The 13,257-nt window shown below is 46.4% G+C and overlaps 1 long non-coding RNA gene across 1 annotated transcript; it reads right to left on the bottom strand.

Annotated features, from left to right (window-relative positions):
• Positions 1 to 861: 861 nt before the first annotated feature.
• Positions 862 to 13,229, bottom strand: LOC119977302. The gene is made up of 2 exons (XR_005463163.1): positions 13,099 to 13,229; positions 862 to 1,146 (listed from the first exon to the last, which is right to left on the bottom strand). It is a non-coding gene; the product is annotated as an uncharacterized LOC119977302 (long non-coding RNA).
• Between the last annotated feature and the right edge of the window lie 28 nt (positions 13,230 to 13,257).

The raw sequence follows: 13,257 nt of genomic DNA on the forward strand, positions 1-13,257 counted from the left end.
GGGTAGAGATCAAGAGTTAACTGCAGGTGCTAGAAATCTGAAAATACCCTGTTGGTCTGGCATCATCTGTGGTCAGAAACAAAGTTAATGTTTCAGGTCAATGACCCTTCATCTAGACATTGAGAGGTTGTTTTGGTGGACTGGGGAATGTAGAACACAGAATAAGACATCAATTGTTTAGGGCTGAAATGAGGTGAAATTTCTTCACTCAGAGGGTTGTGAATGATTGGAAAGTGTCTAGTTCAGAGGGTGTGGATTCTCCATCAAGACTGAGGTTGATAGATTTTTGAATCTCAGAGAATCAAGAGGAACAGAGAGGAGGCAGGGAAGCAGAGACAAGGTAGAGTGTGTAGAGTGTAATAACTCTCTTGAGGCCCACGGGGATACCCTAATCAATCTCCCAGTGTGACTCATGCTTCTTAACTAGCGAGTGGAGGCCGCCCAGCTGGGGCTCACAATTAACCTGTATAAATGCCGGCCCAAACAGGTAGTCCCAACTGGGACTGATACTGTGTGTATTTGCTGCTGTGGCGTGCAGGTCCTTTGACCATGAATAAACTAGTGTTTATTCAATTGCTCGTCCTCCTGGGTCTCTATACAGAGAATCGTCCATGTTTGTATTGAATTATGAAGCAGGCTTGGGAGTACAAATGACCTACTCCTATTTCTCATGTTCTTAATTTGCCAACGGTGATTATTGAGACGGACTGCATTTAGTGAGATCCTTCTCACAAGCAAAAGCATCCAGAAGCACCTTCGAGCTAACGTTGTACGTTTGAAATGTGGTCACTGTTGTAATGTTAGAAATGTGGAAGCCAATTTGTACGCAGCAAGGTCCCACAGACAACAATGAGATCAATGAACAGGTCAAATATTTTAGTTATGTTAGTCTGGATGTTTTACTACATTTACTACATCCAGAAAGCTAAATAAATGCAAGATGTAGCAGGTTGAGAATAAATATTGACTGAGACATCATCGACCATAGAACAGTACAGCACTGAACAGGCCCTTCGGCCCTCGATGTTGTGCCGAGCTTTGAGGGATATGTTCTCTTGATCTTCTTCGAATAGTCACATTGCTCTTTAATGCTCAACCAAGAGGGCAGACCAGCCATGATTTCATGTCTCATCGAGAAGATAGAACCTGAGGATGAGAAAGACATTATATAAAATGCAAATCCTTGCTGTTTCTTTCCTATTAGCAGTTAAGTGTTGGAGTTTTATAGTAATGCTAATGCACAATTCCTGTTTGCTACTATGACAGGGTAGCTTCCGCGACAAAGCATTCTAGAACAAAACAACCACTATTGCAATTGTTTGTGTGAACAAAGAACACTTGCAACAAATAGTATCCTCATCCAAAAGGGAACATAGGGGAAACGTCAGAGCTGCCAATAAGTCCCCAGTGATAGATGGCTGAGCAACCCCCATAGATTCCCTACAGTGCAGAAGAAAGACAAATGGATTTACCACGTAGAAGGTGAACTGTGAGTACCTCAATGGAAAGACCTCAGCTGGAACATCTCCCTGAACAGAGAATGTAACATTGTGATTGCTGTGTTAGGAAAGATTACCTCAACGCCAAAAGTAGTGAGATAATCCTCTTGCTGTTATGAAATGTTGCTACTTCATTGACTGTGAAGTCTGACACGTATATAACTTCTGATTTTAATAGGTGTAAATGCCTGTAATTGTAACTATTTCAATCGGCCTGAAACCAAATTATTTTCAGGAATCCATTTAACTGCTCATTTGAAAAATCTCTTTGGCTAATTGTGTAAAATGGGTGATATTGCATCAGTCGTCCACCATTCTTGTCCCCCAATTTTCATTTCCATTGACTCTCATGGGATACAATAAACACTCGGACCAATATCACCATTTTGCACTATTGCCCAAAGTCAAAATTACCCCCAGATCAATTTCCTGCCCACCAAGGGTAATGAAGCTAAATTAAGGGGGTTCTGTGTGAAAAAAAGCTTAGTTAGCATTTGCTTGTCCCAGGGTACTGAAAAGAATGATGCTTTTCTGTGATGTCTTATTAAGTGTTTTTCATAGTTCACTGAGGACCACTGATCAAACACTGATCATGTTTGATAAATCAGACCAGGTTTTTTGAACAGTGACAGTCCCTTAGTCCTACTTGGTTTGAAAAAATATTTTTGATAAAGAATCTCATGAGGGATTATGTCCAATCATAAGGTCCAACAATGTAAAGGGTGAAATTAAAGATTTTAGAACAAATTGGCCAAGGGATTGTAAAAGGTGATTGGGCTTGAATAGCTACCCAGTGGGACCCAGTCGGCAGGGAGAGCATCAAGTATTTGGAGTTTGGTGATGGGTAGTGCAGAGCTAGTGGAGGTCAGGAGAATCATGGGACTCCAATCAACTGGAGGCTGGCCAAAGTCAATATGGAGGACAGCCTCCATTTTACTCTCAGGAACCTCTGCCATCTGTCCCTAGCCCTGGGTTTGACCTACAATTTGATGCAGTTTCAGGCTCTAATTAAGCCGCAGTTCCCAGTTCGGTCTCCTTGCTGCCAAGTCAGGCAAATCTTAAGTGGGAATGACATAGACCCCACCCCATCTCCCAATCACAACTCTATGCTCCAGTCAATCAACCCTACCTCCATCACTGTGATTAGTCCCTTTCTGCTTATTATATTAATTTCTTACATGGAGGGGGGAATAGACGGTACCCTCACTAAATACCCACAAAAAACCAAACTGAATTGTACAGGCAGCACATTAAAACGGAAAGAGATGATACATTATTCGGAAAATTCAAGACAGAGAATCCAAGATTGGCAAATAGTGTCCAATGTAGATACAGGTGTGTATAATTCGAGAGACATAGAATTTAACATAGGTGGATGGAGGTTAAGATTTTTTTTAAAAGGGGCGGCAAGTGGCGCAGTGCTTAGCACTGGGACTGCGGCGCTAAGGTCCCGGGTTCAAATCCCGGCCCTGGGTCACTGTCCATGTGGATTTTGCACATTCTCCCCGTGTCTGCGTGGGTTTCACCCCCATAACCCAAAGATGTGCAGGCTAGGTGGATTGGCCACGATAAATTGCCAGTTAATTGGAGAAAAAAATAATTGGGTACTCTAAATTTTTTTTAAAGATTTAAAAATAAATTTAAAGTATCCAATCATTTTTGTTCCAATTAAGGAACAATGTAGTATGGCCAATTCACCTATCCTGTGCATCTTTTGGGTTGAGGGGGTGAGAGCCACACAGATACGGGGAGAATGTGCAAACTCCACACAGACAGTGACCCGGGTCCTCGGCGCTGTGAGGCAGCTGTGCTAACCGCTGCACCACCGTGACGCTCTTGATAGAGGTTAAGATAACTGGATGGACAGGCAGCATGGTGGCACAGTGGTTAGCACTGCTGCCTACGGCGCTGAGGGCCCGGGTTCGAATCCCGGCCCTGGGTCACTGTCTGTGTGGAGTTTGCACATTCTCCCCGTGTCTGCATGGGTTTCGCCCCCACAACCCAAAAGATGTGCAGGATAGGTGGATTGGCCATGCTAAATTGCTCCTTCATTGTAAAAAATAATTGGGAACTCTAAATTTAAAAAAAAAAATAACTGGATGGACAAATATTGGGAATTATCATTGACCTTTCCCTTAAAGTTCACATAAACAGCACTCTGAGTTGCATTGCCTTGTGCATTCAGTACAAAAGAAAAAACACAATTACAAGGTTATATTGAACTTTTAGTAAAAATTAATTCGGAGTGCCCAGCTCAGATAAAGGATACTGTTGTTTTAGAAAAGGGGCAAGAAAAGGGAATAATGAATGATTTTTCAGCTTGAGATCCTCGAGTTATGAAGGATGGCTTGATGCCCTGGGCTTATGTACACTGGAGGTACAGACTGAGAGGAGATTTGATAGGGATGTTTCAAATGATCCAAGGAATAGACAACATGCATGTAGGTAGAAACAAAATGTTGGAAACGGGTCAGGCTGCATCTTTGGTGAGGGAAACAAAGTCAACATTTTGAATGATCTTTCCAGCGAGAGCAATCCTAACCTTGTCAATTTCTCCTCATATGACAGTCCAGCCATTCCTGGAATCAGTCTGGTAAACCTTCACTGCACTCCCTCGAGAGCAAGAACATCCTTCCTCAGAGAAGGAGACCAAAACTGCAGACAATACTCCAAGTGTGGCCTCACCAAGGCCCTGTACAATTGAAACAACACATCCTTGCTCCTGTATGCGAAACCTCTCGCAATGAAGGCCAACATACTTTGGAGCATCCGCGATGCTGAGGAGGTCGTGGATAGCACGTTTAGCGAGTTGGTCACACCGCAGGTGAAGGTTACTGAGGGAGATAGAAAATAGGTGACCAAAAGAAAGAGCAAGACTAGGAAGGCAGTGCAGGTGTCCCCTGCGGTCATCTCCCTGCAAAACAGATATACCGCTTTGGATACTGTTGAGGGAGATGGCTCACCAGGGGAAGGCAGCAGCAGCCAGGTTCATGGCACCGTGGCTGGCTCTGCTGCACAGTAGGGCAGGAAGAAAAATGGCAGGGCTATAGTGATAGGGGACTCGATCGTAAGGGGAATAGACAGGCGGTTCTGTGGATGCAATCGAGACTCCAGGATGGTATGTTGCCTCCCTGGTGCAAGGGTCAAGGATGTCTCGGAGCGGCTGCAGGACATTCTGGGGGGGGGGAGGGTGAACAGCCAGCTGTCGTGGTGCACATAGGCACCAACGATATAGGTAAAAAACGGGATGAGGTCCTACAAGCGGAATTCAGGGAGTTAGGAGTTAAACTAAAAAGTAGGACCTCAAAGGTAGTAATCTCAGGATTGCTACCAGTGCCACAAGCTAGTCAGAGTAGGAATGTCAGGATAGATAGGATGAATGTGTGGCTCGAGAGATGGTGCAAGAGGGAGGGATTCAAATTCCTGGGGCATTGGGACCAGTTCTGGGGGAGGTGGGACCAGTACAAACCGGACGGTCTGCACCTGGGCAGGACTGGAACCGATGTCCTAGGGGGGGGGTGTTTTCTAGAGCTGTTGGGGAGGGTTTAAACTAACGTGGCAGGGGGATGGGAACCGATGCAGGAAGTTGGAAGGTAGTAAAACAGGGACAGAAGCAAAAGGAAGTAAGGGGAAAAGTGCAAGGCAGAGAAGACATAGTCAGAAATCTAAAAGGGCTACAGTACAAGGTACAGTGACTGAGGGGAGCACAGTGAATAGGCCCAGTAATAACAAAAGGAATAAAACTGGAGATGTTAAGATTCAAAACAGAGGTAAAAAAACCAACATAAGTGTACTTTACCTGAATGCTCGGAGTATTCGGAATAAAGTAAATGAGTTGATGGCACAAATCATCGTAAATGACTATGATTTAGTGGCCATTACTGAAACATGGTTAAAGGATGGTCACGACTGGGAGTTAAATATCCGAGGGTATCAAACTATTCGGAAGGACAGAGTGGATGGTAAGGGAGGTGGTGTTGCTCTGTTATTTAAGGATGACATCCGGGCAATAATAAGAGATGACATCGGTGCTATGGAGGATAAGGTTGAATCCATTTGGGTGGAAATCAGGAATAGTAAGGCGAAAAAGTCACTGATAGGAGTAGTCTATCGGCCACCAAATAGTAACGATATGGTGGGGCAGGCAATAAACAAAGAAATAACTGATGCATGTAGAAATGGTACAGCAGTTATCATGGGGGATTTTAATCTACATGTCGATTGGTTTAACCAGGTCGGTCAAGGCAACCTTAAGGAGGAGTTTATAGAATGTATCCGCAATAGTTTCCTAGAACAGTATGTAATGGAACCTACGAGGGAACAAGCGGTCCTAGATCTTGTCCTGTGTAATGAGACAGGATTGATTCATGATCTCATAGTTAGGGATCCTCTCGGAAGGAGCGATCACAATATGGTGGAATTTAAAATACAGATGGAGCGTGAGAAAGTAAAATCAAATACTAGTGTTTTGTGTTTAAACAAAGGAGATTACAAGGGGATGAGAGAAGAACTAGCTAAGGTAGACTGGGAGCTAAGACTTTATGGTGGAACAGTCGAGGAACAGTGGAGAACCTTCCAAGCGATTTTTTACAGTGCTCAGCAAAGGTTTATACCAACAAAAAGTAAGGACGGAAGAAAGAGGGAAAATCGACCGTGGATATCTAAGGAAATAAGGGAGAGTATCAAATTGAAGGAAAAAGCATATAAAGTGGCAAAGATTGGTGGGAGACTAGAGGACTGGGAAATCTTTAGGGGGCAACAGAAAGCTACTAAAAAAGCTATAAAGAAGAGTAAGATAGAGTATGAGAGTAAACTTGCTCAGAATATAAAAACAGACAGTAAAAGTTTTTACAAATATGTAAGACAAAAAAAGAGTGGCTAAGGTAAATATTGGCCCTTTAGAGGATGAGAAGGCAGTTTTAAGAATGGGAAATGAGGAAATGGCTGAGGAACTGAACAGGTTTTTTGGGTCGGTCTTCACAGTGGAAGACACAAATAACATGCCAGCAACTGATAGAAATGAGGCTATGACAGGTGAGGACCTTGAAAGGATTGTTATCACTAAGGAGGGAGTGATGGGCAAGCTAATGGGGCTAAAGGTAGACAAGTCTCCTGGCCCTGATGGAATGCATCCCAGAGTGCTAAAAGAGATGGCTAGGGAAATTGCAGATGCACTAGTGATAATTTACCGAAATTCACTAGACTCTGGGGTGGTCCCGGTGGATTGGAAATTAGCAAACGTGACGCCACTGTTTAAAAAAGGAGGTAGGCAGAAAGCAGGAAATTATAGGCCAGTGAGCTTAACTTCGGTAGTAGGGAAGATGCTGGAATCTATCATCAAGGAAGAAATTGCGAGGCATCTGGATAGAAATTGTCCCATTGTGCAGACGCAGCATGGGTTCGTAAAAGGCAGGTCATGCCTAACTAATTTAGTGGAATTTTTTGAGGACATTACCAGTGCAGTAGATAACGGGGAGCCGATGGATGTGGTATATCTGGATTTCCAGAAAGCCTTTGACAAGGTGCTACATAAAAGGTTGCTGCATAAGATAAAGATGCATGGCATTAAGGGTAAAGTAGTAGCATGGATAGAGGATTGGTTAATTAATAGAAAACAAAGAGTTGGGATAAATGGGTGTTTCTCTGGTTGGCAATCAGTAGCTAGTGGTGTCCCTCAGGGATCCGTGTTGGGCCCACAATTGTTCACAATTTACATAGAAGATTTGGAGTTGGGGACCAAGGGCAATGTGTCCAAGTTTGCAGATGACACTAAGATGAGTGGTAAAGCGAAAAGTGCAGAGGATACTGGAAGACTGCAGAGGGATTTGGATAGGTTAAGTGAATGGGCTAGGGTCTGGCAGATGGAATACAATGTTGACAAATGTGAGGTTATCCATTTTGGTAGGAATAACAGCAAACGGGATTATTATTTAAACGATAAAATATTAAAGCATGCCGCTGTTCAGAGAGACTTGGGTGTGCTAGTGCATGAGTCACAGAAGGTTGGTTTACAAGTGCAACAGGTGATTAAGAAGGCAAATGGAATTTTGTCCTTCATTGCTAGAGGGATGGAGTTTAAGACTAGGGAGGTTATGTTGCAATTGTATAAGGTGTTAGTGCGGCCACACCTGGAGTATTGTGTTCAGTTTTGGTCTCCTTACTTGAGAAAGGACATACTGGCTCTGGAGGGTGTGCAGAGGAGATTCACTAGGTTAATCCCAGAGCTGAAGGGGTTGGATTATGAGGAGAGGTTGAGTAGACTGGGACTATACTCGTTGGAATTTAGAAGGATGAGGGGGGATCTTATAGAAACATTTAAAATTATGAAGGGAATAGATAGGATAGATGCGGGCAGGTTGTTTCCACTGGCGGGTGACAGCAGAACTAGGGGACATAGTCTCAAAATAAGGGGAAGTAGATTTAGGACTGAGTTTAGGAGGAACTTCTTCACCCAAAGGGTTGTGAATCTATGGAATTCCTTGCCCAGTGAAGCAGTTGAGGCTCCTTCATTACATGTTTTTAAGGTAAAGATAGATAGTTTTTTGAAGAATAAAGGGATTAAGGGTTATGGTGTTCGGGCCGGAAAGTGGAGCTGAGTCCACAAAAGATCAGCCATGATCTAATTGAATGGCGGAGCAGGCTCGAGGGGCCAGATGGCCTACTCCTGCTCCTGCTTATGTTCTTATGTTCTTATGTTCTTATACCATCAGCCTTCTTTACCACCTGCTGCACCTGCATGCTTACCTTCAGCGAATGGTGCACAAGTACACCCAGGTCCTGCTGCACACTCCCTTCTCCCAATTTACAACCATTCAAGTCGTAATCTGCCTTCCTGTTTTAGCTTCCAAAGTGAATAACCTCACACTTATCCAAATTATACTGCATCTGCCACTGATTTGCCCACTCGCCCAACCTGTGCAGGTCTTGCTGTAGGATCCCTGCATCCTCGTCACAGTTCACCCTCCCACCCAACTTGATATCATCTGCAAACTTTGAGATGTTACATTTTGTTCCCTCATCCAAATCCTTAATATATATATTGTGGGGCAGCACGGTGGCGCAGTGGGTTAGCACTGCGGCCTCACGGCGCTGAGGTCCCAGGTTCGATCCCGGCTCTGGGTCACTGTCCGTGTGGAGTTTGCACATTCTCCCCGTGTTTGCGTGGGTTTCGCCCCCACAGCCCAAAAATGTGCAAGCTAGGTGGATTGGCCACTCTAAATTGCCCCTTAATTGGAAAAATAATTGGGTACACTAATTTAAAAAAATAAAAAAATAAAAAAATATATATATTGAGAATAGCTCGGGTTCCAGCACCAATCCCTGTGGCACTCCACTAGTTACTGCCTGCCAATTTGAAAAGGACCAATTCATTCCTACTCTTTGTTTCCTCTCTGCAACCAGTTTTCTATCCACCTCAATACACTTCCCCCAATCCCATGCACTTTAACCTTGCATAATAATCTCTTATGCGGGACTTTAGCAAACTCCTTCTGAAAGTCAAAATATACAAGATTTGCAGATCACCTTTTATAGGTGATCTTTACTGCCCTCGCCACAGCGCCAGGGGACCGGGTTCAATTCTGACCGTGGGTGGCTGTCTGTGTGGAGTTTGCAGATTCTCCTTGTGTCTGCATGGATTTCCTCCCGTTTCCTCCCACAGTCCAAAGATGTGCAGGTTAGGTTGATTGGCCATGCTAAATTTCCCCTTAGTATCCAAAGATCAGGTGGGGTTACAGGGCTAGGGCAGAGGAGTGGGCCAAGGTGGGGTGCTCTTCCAGAGGGTCAGTGCAGACTTGATGGGCTGAGTTACCTCCTTTGGCACTGTAGACTGTAGGGATTCGCTGATCCCAAACTGGAACCAAGCTCATCAAATTCGCTTTCAATTTGCAGATTTCCCTCACCTTCACATTGGCTATCTTTGAATCTTCCATTCCTTCCTTGACTTCACCAGCTCAATTTCTGGGCATTAGCTGTCAACCAATATCTACTATAGGCCCACTGGCTTGTACAGTTAGCTTGTGCACACTTCCGGTAAGGACTCTATTCCAGTTCTCCATCTTCTACTTATCCCAGTGCTGCTCATGTCTTAATTCTGATTCTATTGTCCAGCTTCTCAGGAAGAGTCACCAAACACAATGGTGAGTGGAGATTGGGGAAATGTCCCCTCACTGTCTGCCACTCAATTAGAATCAAGGGTGCGTAATGGGAGCAAAGGATTCAAATTGAAAATTTCAAAATTAATTTGAGCTATATTCTTTTTTTAAAATAATTTTTATTGGAACTTTTTACAGAAAATATAAAAAAATATAACAACAAACAATAATATGCAACAAACTACCCCACAACAACCGTAACACCCCCCCCAAACTGTATCAACACATGTATCCCATCCCCCCCCCCCCACCCCCCCAACCCCAACAAGAGAACTTAACCATAAATTAAAATTAAATAAATCAAATTTAAATAAAATAAACAAACATAGTCCTCGTCCGTCTCCCCCCCCACCTCTCCCACCCCCCCCCCCCGGGTTGCTGCTGCTACTGTCCCAGTACCCTATCGTTGAGCCAGAAAGTCGAGGAAAGGTTGCCACCGCCTGAAGAATCCTTGTACCGATCCTCTTAGGGCGAATTTGACCTTCTCTAGTCTAATAAAACCCGCCATGTCATTGATCCAGGTCTCCACGCTTGGGGGCCTCGCATCCTTCCATTGTAGCAAAATCCTTCGCCGGGCTACTAGGGACGCAAAGGCCAGCACACCGGCCTCTTTCGCCTCCTACACTCCCGGCTCCACCCCAACCCCAAAAATCGCGAGTCCCCATCCTGGCTTGACGCTGGATCCCACCACCCTTGACACCGTCCTCGCCACCCCCTTCCAGAACTCCTCCAGTGCCGGGCATGCCCAGAACATATGGGCATGGTTCGCTGGACTCCCCGAGCACCTGACACACCTATCTTCACCCCCAAAGAATCTACTCATCCTTGTCCCAGTCATGTGGGCCCTGTGCAGCACTTTGAACTGAATGAGGCTAAGCCGCGCACACAAGGAGGAAGAATTAACCCTCTCCAGGGCATCAGCCCATGTCACGTCTTTGATCTGTTCCCCCAGTTCCCCCTCCCACTCAGTTTTCAGCTCCTCTACTGACGCCTCTTCCACCTCCTCCATCCTGCACATTTGAGCTATATTCAAACCACATTCTTATCAGATAGTTCTATAAGGCCAGTTACATTGAACACTAATATTTAGGGGAAGATTAATTGCATTTCCTTTGTTCTATATCAAAGGTTTGGGAGAATAGGAAAACAGATATTTTTAAAGCCGTTAAATCTTGCTATTTGGATTTATTTTGGTGTCCTTGCGCAAGAATCATAAAAACTTAATCTCCAGATCCAGTATACAATTCAGAAGGCAAATGGCAGACATGAGGAAATCTTGTTGCAGTCACACCCGGATCTCTGCACCAAATGAAGGATACCCTTGTCTGAGAGGATGTGGAGGTTTTTGAGAGAGTACAGAAAAGGTTGACCAGAACGTTGCCTGGTATGGAGGGTATTAACTATGAAGAGAGATTGAATGAACTGGGATTGTTCTCCATAGAGAGTCGGAGGCTGAGGGGCGACCGGATAGAAGTTTATAAAATTATTAGGGGTATAGATAGGGTGAACAGTTGGAGGCTTTTTCCCAGGGCGGAATTGAAAATTACAAGGGGGCACAAGTTCAAGGTGAGGGGGGAAAGGTTCAGTGGCGATGTGTGGGGAAGTTTTTTACACAGAGGGTGGTGGTGGCCTGGAATGCACTGACAAGTGAGGTGGGTAAGGCAGATACATTAACGACCTTTAAGACTTATCTGGAAAGGCACGTGAACAGACGGGGTATAGAGGATACAGGCGGTTGGTCTAGATAGGACACGTGATCGGCGTAGGCTTGGAGGGCTGAGGGGCCTATTCGTGTGCTGTATTGTTCTTTGTTCTTTGAGAGGAATACAAGAAAGGTTTACTGATAGATTTCTATGATGAGAAGGTTATTTTATGAGGAGACACTGAGCAGAAAGAGCTTTAACGCCTGGGAAGTTTGAAGAATGAAAGGTGACCTCATTGGAATCACGAGGGGGCTTGGCGGGTTAGGTGCTGAGAAGGATCCCTGACTTGGAGAGTCCTGAAGTAGGACGCAGGGCCTCAGGGTAAGGCGGAGGCTGTTTTGGACTGAGATGAGGAGAAATTCCGAGGACTGTGACTCTGGCATTTGAGGGGCTCTCAATGCTCAGTTATATACTTTAGACTGAGGTTTCCATTGCTGAGACTCAAGAGGACATGGAGGTGGTGAGGTGGCAGGAAAGTAGAGTTGAGGGCAACTATCAACCATGATCTCATTAAATGCTAGAGACCACTCAAGGAGCCCTGGAGCCCACTCTTACTCCCATTTCTTATGTTAATGAGCAAGTATTAGCTTTCTGATTTTGCAGCCTAGGAAGTTCCCTAGATCTTTACAGTCTAAAGTTGGTTCAAATTAAATTGGTGTGTTATAGACAGCACGGCAGCATAGTGGTTAGCACTGTGGCTTCACAGCTCCAGGGTCCCAGGTCCGATTCCCAGCTTGGGTCATTGTGCGGAGTCTGCACGTTCTCCCAATGTCTGTGTGGGTTTCCTCCCGGTGCTCCAGTTTCCTCCCACAGGCCAACGATGTGCAGGTTAGGTGGATTGACCATGCTAAATTGCCCTTAGTGACCAAAAAAGGATAGGAGGGGTTATTGGGTTAGGGTGGAAGTGAGGGCTTAGTGTGTCGGTGCAGACTCGATGGGCCGAATGACCTTCTGCACTGTATGTTTGATAACACAGGAAACATTCAAACAGGGCAGTCAGTGCCCGCACCAGCTGGACCTGGGGGCGGCACTGGGTCACTCCGGGGTGTACATTACTTTCACTGTGTCTCTGAAAGTCCTCCCCGGCTGGGGGCTGGGATCTGGGAGCTGGGGGCTGGGACCTGGGGGCTGGGAGCTGGGAGCTGGGGGCTGGGGGCTGGGAGCTGGGAGCTGGGGGCTGGGAGCTGGGAGCTGGGACCTGGGGGCTGGGAGCTGGGATCTGGGGGCTGGGAGCTGGGACCTGGGAGCTGGGGGCTGGGGGCTGGGAGCTGGGACCTGGGAGCTGGGAGCTGGGAGCTGGGACCTGGGACCTGGGAGCTGGGATCTGGGGGCTGGGAGCTGGGACCTGGGGGCTGGGAGCTGGGGGCTGGGATCTGGGATAGGGGGCTGGGACCTGGGATCTGGGGGCTGGGGGCTGGGACCTGGGGGCTGGGATCTGGGGGCTGGGGGCTGGGATCTGGGGGCTGGGAGCTGGAACCTGGGGTCTGGGAGCTGGGAGCTGGGGGCTGGGATCTGGGGGCTGGGGGCTGGGAGCTGGGGGCTGGGATCTGGGGGCTGGGGGCTGGGACCTGGGGGCTGGGACCTGGGGGCTGGGAGCTGGGACCTGGGGGCTGGGAGCTGGGACCTGGGGGCTGGGAGCTGGGAGCTGGTGGTGGACTACCCACCTTCCAGCTGTGGACTTGCGGCAGTTTTCCCGAATGGCAAAAATCAGGCTGAATCTCAAAAGGGCGGGTGGCAGCTCACCTGGAGAACAGTGGCATGTTGCTGAGGGTCCGCGGAGTTTAACGGGATAGTGAGGGCGAGATGGAATGGACTTCTCCGGGTGAAGGAAGAAAGCTCCATTGATTTGACGTGAGTTGTGCCTGTCAATGACTCAGTCATTGTGTGTGTGTGGGAGGGGGG

The sequence above is a fragment of the Scyliorhinus canicula genome, chromosome 1 (assembly GCF_902713615.1).
Source record: "Scyliorhinus canicula chromosome 1, sScyCan1.1, whole genome shotgun sequence".
Taxonomy (NCBI): Eukaryota; Metazoa; Chordata; class Chondrichthyes; order Carcharhiniformes; family Scyliorhinidae; genus Scyliorhinus; species Scyliorhinus canicula.